Below are 12,126 nucleotides of genomic sequence, written 5' to 3' on the forward strand. Positions count from 1 at the left end.
CGGGTCGACGTCCAGACGTGGATGGGCGCAGACGGGCTTGCCTTAGCGTCCTCCATAAGAGGGGGATAAGGAGGGAGGAGCAGCTGGGAGGCAGGAGCATGGTGTCCGATGGGGTGCGGGGGGGGGGGGCTCAGGGACGCAGCGGCGGAAGGTGGCGGGGAACGGCAGCAAAACAGGCGGGCGGCAGGGAGCAGGCAAGAGGCAGTAGGGGGGTGGGGTCGTAGCGGCGGGGAGTGGAAGTGATTACAGGGAGAGAGGCAAAGTACAGGGACAGTGAATGAAGCACAATACAGACCAATACAGGTAGCAGTCACGCAGCAATAGGGGGGAGAGGCGGCAAATACCAGGAAGGAGCAGAGCAGCCTCGAACCCAGGGGAGAGAGGCACAAGGCTCGGGTGAACCAGCTGACAAGCGGCGCTGCTGGGAGGAGTGCTACCTTTGACCAGAGGTCAAGGAATCAATGTTGTTAGAAAAAGCCTGACATCTTACAGCCTTTCATTTAACATGCTTTGCACGTTCAATTGTCATGCAGTTCACTTTACAAAATCCTCTAACTAAAGTCACAGAAAGAAAAATAAATGTAATAAGATAAGCTGACTTTTGACCTCTGTTTCTCTGAAAGCCAACAAATGTGATAAGATAATGTGATTTAATGCCATTTTTATTTCTCGTTCACTTTGTGAGCAATAAAGATGCCTTTAAATATTGTTATCTTGTCACATTTTTTCTGCTTTCAGAGACAGAGGTCACAAGTCAGTTTGTCTTCTCTGAAATTAGAGGATTTTCGACTGGCCAGAAAGGGCGAGTAGTCCCTAAAAAAAGGCCTGTCCTGAATAAATCTTGCTTGACAATGCAAGTGGATGTTTCAAGCCCTGATAGAACTACACCTGGTGGCCTATGGATCGCTGACCCAGCTCACAAGCAAGAAATCTCAGAATCATTGTAAATAAACTGGACATGGCTACGACACAGTTGACTCATCCTGCTTCAACACCCACCCTGAGGATGCTGTAGAAGATTTTCAAGTGGCAACTGGTTAGCACCAATAAACCGATCACCAAAGCCCTCAGCAGCAGGCTGTACTATGTAAATATCCTATCCGCAGGAATAACCAACCAGCTCACAAGGAAAATTCCGACCATCCACAACGCAGCAGCAAGTGTTCTCCCCAAACTCCCATGCTGAGCCCATATCACATTTCGCCTTAGGGAGCTCTAGTGGTTCCCAATACACAAGTGTGTAGACTTCAAACTACTCCTCACTCACAAACACAAAGCACTCCACAACATACGCCCTGCCTACCAGCACACCCACATTCATTTCCAAAAATCTTATAGACACCTCTGCTCTACCAGACTCTCACTAGCACACGTCCCAGGCATGCACAAAAGCAAATCATGGTAGGGTCAGGCCTTCTCAAACTTAGCTCCTAAAGCCTGGAATGACATCCCTCGACACATCATAGACTCCTCCTTTCTTCTTTTGTCCGGTAAGAAAATTAAGACCTAGCAATTTGAATAAGCCCTCCAGGGCTGGCCTCACACTTCTGCCAGGTCATTAGCATGCTAAAACGCAGTGATAACCCCAGACACGAGCTATCGACTTCTAGGAACCGTATTTCAACTCTATTTTGATGATTGAAGATTTCTAAGTACTCTATTGTCGATTTTTATCATTTTTGGTCTTGTCTTAAGTATATAAAAATATTGGATATTTTTATAAACTGGTGTGATGTCCTTTTGTAGTGCTTTCACTGTGTTACTGTTGGTTATGTGCAAATGCTTTAAACAATGCCTCTAAGATAAGCCTGACTGCTGGTGCCAAGCTACTAAGGGGGTGAGCAGGGGTTATTTTAAGAGTGTAACTCCCTTATCCTGACTAGAAGGAAGGGTCACTACTTGGACAAAGGTGGAAACCATTGCCCCCTCGAGGCACGCATTTCGAACAGGGGCAGATTGTTTTAAGTGGTTGAATATATTAAGTGCCCTGTTGTCAACCATAATCAAAGTACAGCTTTAGTCCGACTATATGGAAGCGCTTATTAATTAACATCCCATGCCGGTGGTGGAACTGGGTGGAGTGCTTCCTAAGAAAAATGTTGGCCACTGGCATTTGCATTTTTTTAATACAAATTAACCTCTGCTCCTGTGCAGCACTACATTGCTTTGTAGCTAGAGTTGCACTATAGAAAAGTAGCCCACGTGCTTACATATCAGTGGGATGTGTGCTGGCGCTTCTGGCGTCAGTGGCCTAGTCATTACCAAAGGAAGTGCCCAACCAATACTTACAGCGCCTGCTCCCTTCATTGTGTGACCACAGGCGCATGGCCACCAGGATGCTTCCTGGCAGGCCACTGTATCTGAAAGACTGTAGAACTGAGGTCGAGCCAGTGGGGCTTATTCATCTTATGCAGCTAACAACCAATGACAAAGCCAATAATCCTTGCTTGTTGTAGGTGTAATGTTAGTTGTTGTATATCTAAATGCAATGACAGAAGCAGCAAAATACCAGTCAGGCGGCAAACTATGCTAAGCACAGAGCCCTGGGTTGGTGTATAGTAGTTTGTTCGTAGTTGTAATGTAGTACTGCAAAATGTTATATATTGTTATATATAACAGAAGGAATTGTAAGATGTCAGGCTCCAGCCGCATTTTTGCAGTTAGAGGAGGCAAAGCCAAGAAGCCCTTCCCCCTCGAAGGCAGCATTCATCTCTGCAAGCAGTAGAGAGAGCAGGGCTCTGAAGCTCCTCAGACCTATAGGCTGGCTCCAGAGTGCATCGCTACAGCCGCGTCACACGAGCTTGTATCACCTTTCTTGTGACGTGGTTCTCATCTTTTCTCTGATCAATAGAGCCACGACGGGCCAGTGGCGCAATGGATAACGCGTCTGCCTACGGAGCAGAAGATTCCAGGTTCGACTCCTGGCTGGCTCGATAGTGGATATCACTTTTATCAAACAATAATATAAACATTGCAATGATCTATAAACGTGAGAGAAACCACATCACTCCTCTTAGACCATGAAGTTCCGTCCTGGGTGATATTATAATAAACGGATCTGTAAACTTCGGTACACAAACAGCTAGGCATTTGAATTAAATTACATAATAGGAATTTAACGCCAATATTTTTTTTATTTAAAAGTGGGCCATTCAGAGTTTTCGAGAGGTCTGTTTTTAACTGTAAAACAGATATCTGTCGATTTGCCAAAGGGACCAATATTTTCATGGAACAACAAATGCTAGTGAATTTTTGAAAAAGCACCTTTACCAGCGTGGTCTCGAAGGCACGGGCCTTCATAATGCCCCGGTTACTTACCGGTAATCTTCATTACTCCGAGTCCATGTCTTCCTCGCCACAGTAATTACCCATGAGCCTCCGGCTCCACACAGAACTCCAAGTAAAAAACAGCGCTCTAGTCTCCCTCTCCCTCCTCCAAGATGGCCCCCAGTGGCTCCAGCCAATCCCATAAAGGGACACAGAAGCACCAACACGACCTGAAGAACCAAGCCGCAGACATGAAGCCACCACCAGGGCCGGGAGGGAAGGGAAACTATACTGTGGCGAGGAAGACATGGACTCGGAGTAATGAAGATTACCGGTAAGTAACCGGGGCATTACCTCCTCGTCCTGTCTTCCTCGCCACAGTAATTACCCATGAGCCGATACCAAAGCAATCAGCTTCATGCAAGGAAAACACGCCACAGAAACATGCAGAGAAACATCCTGCAAGCACAAGAGGCATAAAAATCCCACAGAAACATACACCTCAAGGAATCCCAGCCGAAGTACGAAGTACAGAAGAGGCAAAGGAAAACAGAACCTCCACCCCCAATCCGAATGCGACAATGGGACATGAAATTAAGCGGGGATGACCAAGTGGCAGCCCGGCAAACACCCACCATGGACACACCCGAAAAAGTGGCCCACGATACCGAAACAGAACCGTTGGACCGACCCCGAACAGGAAGAGGGGGAAGGGCAGAAACAGAACCAAAAGCCAACAGCATGGCACCCTGAATCCCACGACCGACAGTGGACAAGGAGGGCCACAGGTCCTGGCGAGACAAACCAAAATGACAAAGAAAGTGGCAACCACACCAAAGGAAGAAGTGCGAGATGAAGAAACCAACAAGCACCACGCACATCCAACAGAAGGAGAAGGCAATCCCCTGTCGAGGAAGGACCAGGACAAAGAAGCCGAAGAACCACTCCAGCAGAACGGTGAAAATTAAACCACCGCAGGAACAATAGTAGGACGAGGGCGCAAGAACCCACGATCAGACAAAGGACCAAAATCGGAGCAGACCGCAGGAAGGCATCCAGCACACCAAGACGCCAGGCAGAGGCAAGAGTCACAAGAAACACCACCGTGAGTGTCAAGAACTCCATGACCACCGACACCAAAGGCCCGAAAGGAGCCGAATGCAAGGAATGCAACACCAGAGGAAGGTCCCAAGGAGGAGAACAGAAGAAAGGACGGGGACGATGCCAAGAAAGCAACCTAAAAAAGTCGAGACATCAAAGGACAAACCAACCAACCAAAGGCAGGACATGGAATGCCCGAAAGGCGGCCCAACGAGCCCCGAGAGTGGAAATGGTGAAGCCCAAAAGGAAACCATCATCCAAAAATCCAGAAGACGAGTAGGGTCCAAAGAAACCAACGACAGACCCGTGACACAAACACCAAGAGGCAAAGTCAACCCAATGCTCAGCATAGGACACAAGAGTAGAAGGCCTCTGAGACAGCGTAACAACGCCAGCAATCGCAAAAGAACAACCCGCATCCAACAGCGATCCCCACACAAGAGCCAGGCCCGCAGACCCAGGGACCGGAACAGAGGCAGAGGAAGAAGAGGAACCATCAGTAGAAAGGGCACGAACGGCAACGTCCAGCCCATAGACTCAGCCAAATCCAGCAACGGGGGATATCAAGATTGACAGCACCACCCCGGAGCAACCAGAAGGAGAAACGACCCCCCTTCTCGATCCCCTGCAAGACCAACGGGAACAGGGAGCATAGAACAGGCCAAAAGGACGACAGGGCGTCCACCCTCCAGGCAACCCGGCAAGTCAAAAACGAGCAGAAGCAGAGGGGCCTGGCACAGCACCGGGAGGCAAACAGGTCCACAAACGGACAGCCAAACATCTCCCGCAAGCACCCGAACAGCAACCGCGTGAGGGACAAAAGACCCCACGGAAGGAAAACACCCGGTGCCGACAATCCGCCACAGGCAGGTAAACGGCAGACAGGTAGGATAGGGCCACCCCCGCCTAACCACAAAAACCGAAGGCAGAGGCAACCGAGGGAGAGAACCCTGCACCCCCCAAGAAGGATCACAGAAGACAGCACCACCAGGACCGTCGACCGGAGCCACACGACCCCGAAGAAGATCAGAGAAATCCAGCAGACCCAAAAGGACGGTCAGCAGCACCTCGTAGGTGGAGGAACACGATAACCCAGAAAGAGGCCAAACTCCCCGAGTCGTCGAATCCCCCAGAGTAGCACCCCATACCAGCAGGCGGGCAGCGGTAGTGACCACGCGGGTGGGAACAATCAGAAAAAAAGCGGCGCCAGGACAGAAGACCCTTGGCCAACCACCAACCCAGGACCACCCGAACAACCTCCGATATAGGAACCAAAAACACCCATAACGAGGGAATAGGGGTCCCAAAGCGACAAATGCGCGACACCACCGGGTACACGCGGAGGCGAGCCTACGCCCCCGTCAAAAAAGACGCCGAACCAGACCTCGAACCCCCAACCACAGGTACACGGGACGAAAATGCCACAACAACAGAGAACGAACTGCAGACATCAGGGACAGAATCCGGGGAGGGGCAGTAACACCATCCCCAAAGGAGTCTCGAACAGTGCCCAATGAAAGTCAAGTCCCGTGCAGGAACCAGGGAGGACATCGGCACAGTAACGAGGAAACCGTGATGCCCCAGGACATGGCACACACCCCGGACATGCAACTCCGCCTCAGAAAGAGAAGAAGCAGAAAGCAAAATGTCATCCAGAAAAGGAAGAAATACAAACGCCATCCCCATGCAGGTGTCCAAAAACAGGGGCCAGAATCACAGTAAAGAACCCGGTAGAAGAGCAGAGTCCAAAAGGCAAAACTCGGAACCGGTAATGACGACCCAGGACGCAAAACCGGAGAAACCGCCGAGAGACGGGATGAACAGGCACAAGCAGACAAGCACCTCCCAAGTCCAAGGACGCCCGGAACTGACCAGAGACACCAGAGGAAGGATCAACCACAGGGAAACCCGTTCGAAACAGGGGCGAGGGACGAAGGACCGACCCACTCCAGGACCATCACAGGTCGCAGAACCCCGGTGCGTGTGGACACAAAAATGGGACGGAAGACACGCACAACCTCAACTGATCGCTGGGCACAGGAATCACCGCATGAGTGGTCACCAGGGAATCGATGCCCTCAAAAGTGCCAACCTCCCACGAGGGACACAGGGACAAGGCGCGAAACTGAAACAGTCCGGGGGAGTCCGGGTAACGGCAAGAAGGAAACCCGCCGAAATCACTTGATGAACCCATCGGGCTGACAGTCATCCGCCAAGAGTCCATGAATCAAGTGAGGCGACCCCCAACCGGACCAACACTCCAGTCACGAATCGGAAGCGGGAGTGGAGGAGACAGAAGCACCAGAGAACTGGAATCCGCCAAAGGAAGGAGCACCCAGGCTACGCCCCCGCCCACGAAAAAGGCTTACCAGCACGGCCCCACCCAGAATGACCAAAAGCAAGTTGGGAATCACAGGCACGGAAGCGACCAGTACGCACAGGAGCAACGAGCCCACGGCCCATCGCAGTGTACCTCACCATGTCATTCAAAGGAGGAACAAACAAAAAACAACCCAACAAGGGACCCTCAGCAGGAGAAGCCACTGCGCAGCATCAGCCGTACCGGAATGAAGCCACAACTGACGCCTGTCAGCGACAGACGACCCAGCTGCAGAAGCCGCCGCCCCCAACGAATCAAAGGAAACACCAGACAGCAGGCGTACACGCCGGCCAAACATCTCCATAGTAGAAGAAACAACACCCCCCCTCGATCCAAGAAATTAGCCAGAGAATGAAATCTCCAAGCAAAGACAGGATCGAGCAAGAGGAACAGGCAGCAGCCCTGACAGAAAATCGCAGCTGCAAAAAGTGCGCATCGTTGAACCATAACATAACAAGACAGAAACATCAGTAAAGCGCATGATCACTCGACGGAGTCCTGGCACTGAATAACAGATGTTAATTGCAACCCAACCAATGGTACACATATTATCAACCTCAAAAGGATGAAAGCCTGAGAGGACCTGCGGGGATCTGAACCTGCGACCATGAGGTCAAACACAGACCCCCGCAGTGGTTGCTCTAGTCCACTGAGCCACCAGACCCAGCGTGAGAGAACAAAACATCATAAAGAGGAGACACAGAATCAGGAAGTACAAAGAGCTCGCGAATGTGCCCAAGGACCAACGTAAGAACGGCCCCTGGCACAAAGCGTCCATAACATCAACCTCCTCCTCAGTAGCCGAACCGACAGAAGGAACGTCACCAACACCGGCCCAACATAGAGCAGGCACCGGCCCACGACTCCGTAAAAGCAGCAGTCACAGCAGAAACAATTGTGCGCTGCAATAACTCCATAGAGGGAAACACCATCCCAGAAGGAGAAGTCACAGAGAAGGGCCCAAGAGCAGGCATGGCAGAAGTAACATGCTCCATGTCCATTCCACAGAATCGAACAAACACAGGCATACGTGAAATCCACACGTTCGGTAAGAAAAGGATCCGAGGTCGCTAGGCAACCGTCCCAATCACCATAATACACGCCCTGCAAAAGAATAAGAGCGCATGCATACCGGCGCGCTTCGACCTAAAGCCAAAACCCACGGTGGAGTCCACACATATCACTACAGGAACAACGTCACCGAAGAACGGTGCTCAGACACGTCAGAAGGGAAGCGGAGGGGAAGAGGAACCCGCCGGTTTCGAACACCACCGCACCTGGCCGCGCCAAGTCAGCTCAGCACGACGCGCGGCCCGGAAAGAGCAGTCCCGAAAACGGCCCCGCTCAGCAGGACCACAGGAGCCCCTACATAGCGTGAGGTCCAAAGCGACCGAGCACAAACAAACCAACGCCCCCAAGGTCCGCTACAGCAGGACACGGAGCGCGGAGGCAAACGAATGGGGGATAAAAGCATGAAAAATACAAATAAATAAACATATCGAATCCAGAAACAACAACAAAAACGATAACACATCCCCCACCGAAATACCCAGAGCCAAAAGGGGCTGCTCAAGCAAGACCCCAGCCTTTTCTTTCAAAGAAACAACAACATTCACTCACCTGACCAGCAGGGAACACAGCACTCGGAGAAGTGCAGAAAAAAAGAACAGGTCGTGTTGGTGCTTCTGTGTCCCTTTATGGGATTGGCTGGAGCCACTGGGGGCCATCTTGGAGGAGGGAGAGGGAGACTAGAGCGCTGTTTTTTACTTGGAGTTCTGTGTGGAGCCGGAGGCTCATGGGTAATTACTGTGGCGAGGAAGACAGGACGAGGAGGTAATGGCTGTCACGGATGCAGCTGCTAGTGACTTATTCCATTGAAACTGGGCAAAATAACGGAGCATCTGAGATACTGGTGCATGGCAACGATTCTAGAAAAAGAAATAACACATGTATTGTGTCTACGGAACAGTCGTTCTTTCCAGTTGCGATGAATAATGTTGTGCGCAAACACTTGTATTTCCCGCCACACCGCCCTGTGCACTTGCACTGAAGCGGAAAAGAACTAGTCACGTCGCCAGTTCTCTCTGTCCCAATGCTCCCAGTCTCCCCGCTGGTTGCTCTTCCAGGCAGAAGGTTGTTAAAGCTCTTCACTCTCCCCATGACACCTACATTCTGGGAGTTCACCCTGTGCTACTGCAGAGTTCCCCGTTTGACTTTGAATGACATGCTCATGCTAACACTCCAAAGCTTTCAGTATCACTCTCTACCGATACCCTGGGATAAGCAGCTCCATATTCTCACCCCTCTCAGAGAAGGTCATCGGCGGGCCAGTGGCGCAATGGATAACGCGTCTGCCTACGGAGCAGAAGATTCCAGGTTCGACTCCTGGCTGGCTCGATTCAAGGCTCCTTTTCACATCTTTAAAAGAAGTCACAGTTAATAGTAAAATATAGCCATATACCTAGTGGGCCTTTATGGAAGATTAAACTAATGACACGTTTTCCTGTAAATATATCTTTAATCATGAGGTACCATAATTTGCTTCCACAGAAAGAACAGCGTTTTAATCGGGAAAGAATCCAATGTGCCCAGGCTCTCATTACTTTTAAAAGAAATAAATACCACAATACAGAAATAGTTGCCTGCGATCGGGCTACCTAGTTACAGCGAGGCAGAGTTTAAAGTGGGATGAAAAAAATGTGGGGTCCCTGAAAGGGGCGCGGCCAATACAATTAGGGCGTGGCTTAAACATGTAAACAGAAATTCCTTTAGAGTGCCACCCTTTGCATAGAATTGCAGTTGGCATAGGTGACAATTGAGCTGTGGGCTTTGAAGCAGAGAAACTCATTTGCAGTACCACAGGGCTCCTTGCCCAGCCCAACACTTTTCAAAATATTCATGAGTTCGGTGGACCACATCGTCCAGACTTGCAACAAAAATATCCTCACACTCGTAACTGATACTGTCCCTCTTGGACAAGCATCAAACACTAGGAACAAGTTCACCACATGCATGACGGTAGTGGCCACCTAGATGAAGTCCAACTGTCTCAAGCTGAACATGGACAAAACTAAAGTGCTGGTATTCTTTAAAGATGTTTCAAGGTAGGCCAGGGCTCAAAAAATCATAACAAGCATTTGCAATGCGATAGGTCTCGCATTAATTAAGTTTGAGCTATTGGCATTGCTAAATATTGCAACACCAATTGCAACAAAATCTATAAATTGTAGGCCAAAAAAAGTGTATTTATTTTTGTAGGAATGTTGGCATGCTGCGCTTTAGATGAATATGTTTAAAAGTAAAGTGCGCCATACTGTGATTGCTACAATAGTTAACTGTGGATGCGTTAACAATTGATGTGTGCACTGATGGCTGGTGGTGTGTGTGCCTGGTGGAAGTGTGTACTGCCGGCTGGTGGTTTGTGTGCCTGGTGGAAGTGTGCACTGACGGCTGGTGGTGCGTGTGCCTGGTGAAAGCGTGCACTGACGGCTGGTGGTGCGTGTGCCTGGTGAAAGCATGCACTGACAACTGGTGGTGTGTGTGCCTGGTGGAAGTGTGCACTGACGGCTGGTGGTGTGTGCCTGGTGAAAGCGTGCACTGACGGCTGTTGGTGTGTGTGTGTTCTTGGTGAAAGCGTGCACTGACGGCTGGTGGTGTGTGTGTGTGCCTGGTAAGAGCGTGCATTGGCGGCTGGTGGTGTGTGTGTGCCTGGTGAAAGCGTGCACTGATGGCTGGTAGTGGTTGTGTGCCTGGTGAAAGCGTGCACTGACGTCTGGTGGTGTGTGCCTGGTGGAAGCGTGCACTGACGGCTGGTGGTGTTTGTGCCCGGTGAAAGCGTGCCCTGATGGCCGGTGGTGTTTGTGCCCGGTGAAAGCATGCACTGACGACTTATGGTGTCTGTGTCTTGTGAAAGTGTGTACTGACGGTGTGGTTGTGTGCGTGGTTGTGAGTGTGGTTGTGAGTGTGTGTGTGTGGTTATGAATGTGTGGTTATGAGTGTGTGTTTGTGTGTATGAGTGTGGTTGTGAGTGTGGTTGTGAGTGTTTGGTGGAAGCGTGCCCTGACGGCTGGTGGTGTTTGTGCCTGGTGAAAGAGTGCACTGACGGCTGGTGGTGAAAACCCCTCTAAAGTTTATGTTACTTGAAATGGTAAAGCAATCAGTCAACAGGTAGATTTTATGGGGCTATGAAAATGGATGTGAAACGGAGGGCCTGTGTTAAAATGAAAACTCAGTTAACGTTTAACAAGCAGGCTTTTTGTTAGGAGAGTATGGTTAATAGTTTAGCGACTGTGTTCTTAAAAGAAACTACTAAAGCAAAATAAAGTTCTATAGCAAAACAAAGCTGAAAGTAGGACCTCTTTTAATGAATGGGCAGTTAGCAGACTTAGGTTTTACCATAAAGGCACTGTTTGAAAAGGATCTAATCGTGATGTGGAAAGGATCTATCCACAAAAATGTGCGCACAGTATCACATGAAACTCTGGGTTCATTCTCAACATTATGCGGGGTCCAGTGCGTGGCCAGCGGCGTGGGTGGGTGCGGTGACGAATTGTCACTCTGAGGCCAAGGTTGGCGAGGTTGGTGATCAGGGTGGTGGAGTTGGCATCACTGTTGTTCTCGAGGTGGAAATTCAGGTCCCCGAGGAGGATGTAGTCGGTGGAGGCGAGTGCGTGGGTGCTGGTGAGGTCAGCGATGGAGTCGCTGAATTGAGCTAGGGGTCCGGGGGGTCTGTAGATGAGTGTTCCTCTGAGGGTGGTGTTGGGGTCGGTGTGGATCCGGAAGTGCAGGTGTTCGGTGGTGTTGAGGGTGTCGTCTGTGTGGGTGGCGACCTTGAGGGTGGACTTGTGGACGATGGCTATTCCTCCTCGGATACAGTTGGCGCGATCTCTGCGTGTGATTTTGTAGCCGTCCGGGATGCCAATAGCGATGTCGGGCGCCGAGGAGTCATTCCAGCAGGTCTCGGTCAGGAAGGCCACGTCTGGGGCGGAGGAGTCGAGCACATCCCAGAGCTCGATGGCGTGTTTGCGTGCGGAGCGGGTGTTGAGGAGTATGCAGCGGAGGTGGTTGGGTCCAGTCCTTGGTGGTTTGGTGGTTCTGTCGAAGGTGAAACTGCAGGTGTGGCAGGAGAAAGGTCCCTGAGTCTGTTTCGGGGTGGCTTGGAAGCGCGTGTGCTTTCGGCCGGCGTTGAGTGCGTACAGGGTGCTGGCGTCGTAGCGGAGTCTGGTGTTGTGGCGTTCGCGGGTCCAAAGGTTCTGGCGCTGGTCGACGTCCAGACGAGGATGGGCGCAGACGGGCTTGCCTTAGCGTCCTCCATAAGAGGGGGATAAGGAGGGAGGAGCAGCTGGGAGGCAGGAGCATGGTGTCCGATGGGGTGCGGG

General features: G+C 50.8%; 2 non-coding genes across 2 annotated transcripts; both read left to right on the top strand.

The window, feature by feature from the left end:
• Positions 1 to 2,860: 2,860 nt before the first annotated feature.
• Positions 2,861 to 2,933, top strand: TRNAR-ACG (transfer RNA arginine (anticodon ACG)). Its single transcript has one exon. It is a non-coding gene; the product is annotated as a tRNA-Arg (tRNA).
• Positions 2,934 to 9,072: 6,139 nt separating this feature from the next.
• TRNAR-ACG (transfer RNA arginine (anticodon ACG)) lies at positions 9,073 to 9,145 on the top strand. The gene has a single exon. It is a non-coding gene; the product is annotated as a tRNA-Arg (tRNA).
• Positions 9,146 to 12,126: the final 2,981 nt, after the last annotated feature.

This window comes from Lissotriton helveticus, chromosome 5_1, assembly GCF_964261635.1.
Source record: "Lissotriton helveticus chromosome 5_1, aLisHel1.1, whole genome shotgun sequence".
In the NCBI taxonomy this organism is placed as follows: Eukaryota; Metazoa; Chordata; class Amphibia; order Caudata; family Salamandridae; genus Lissotriton; species Lissotriton helveticus.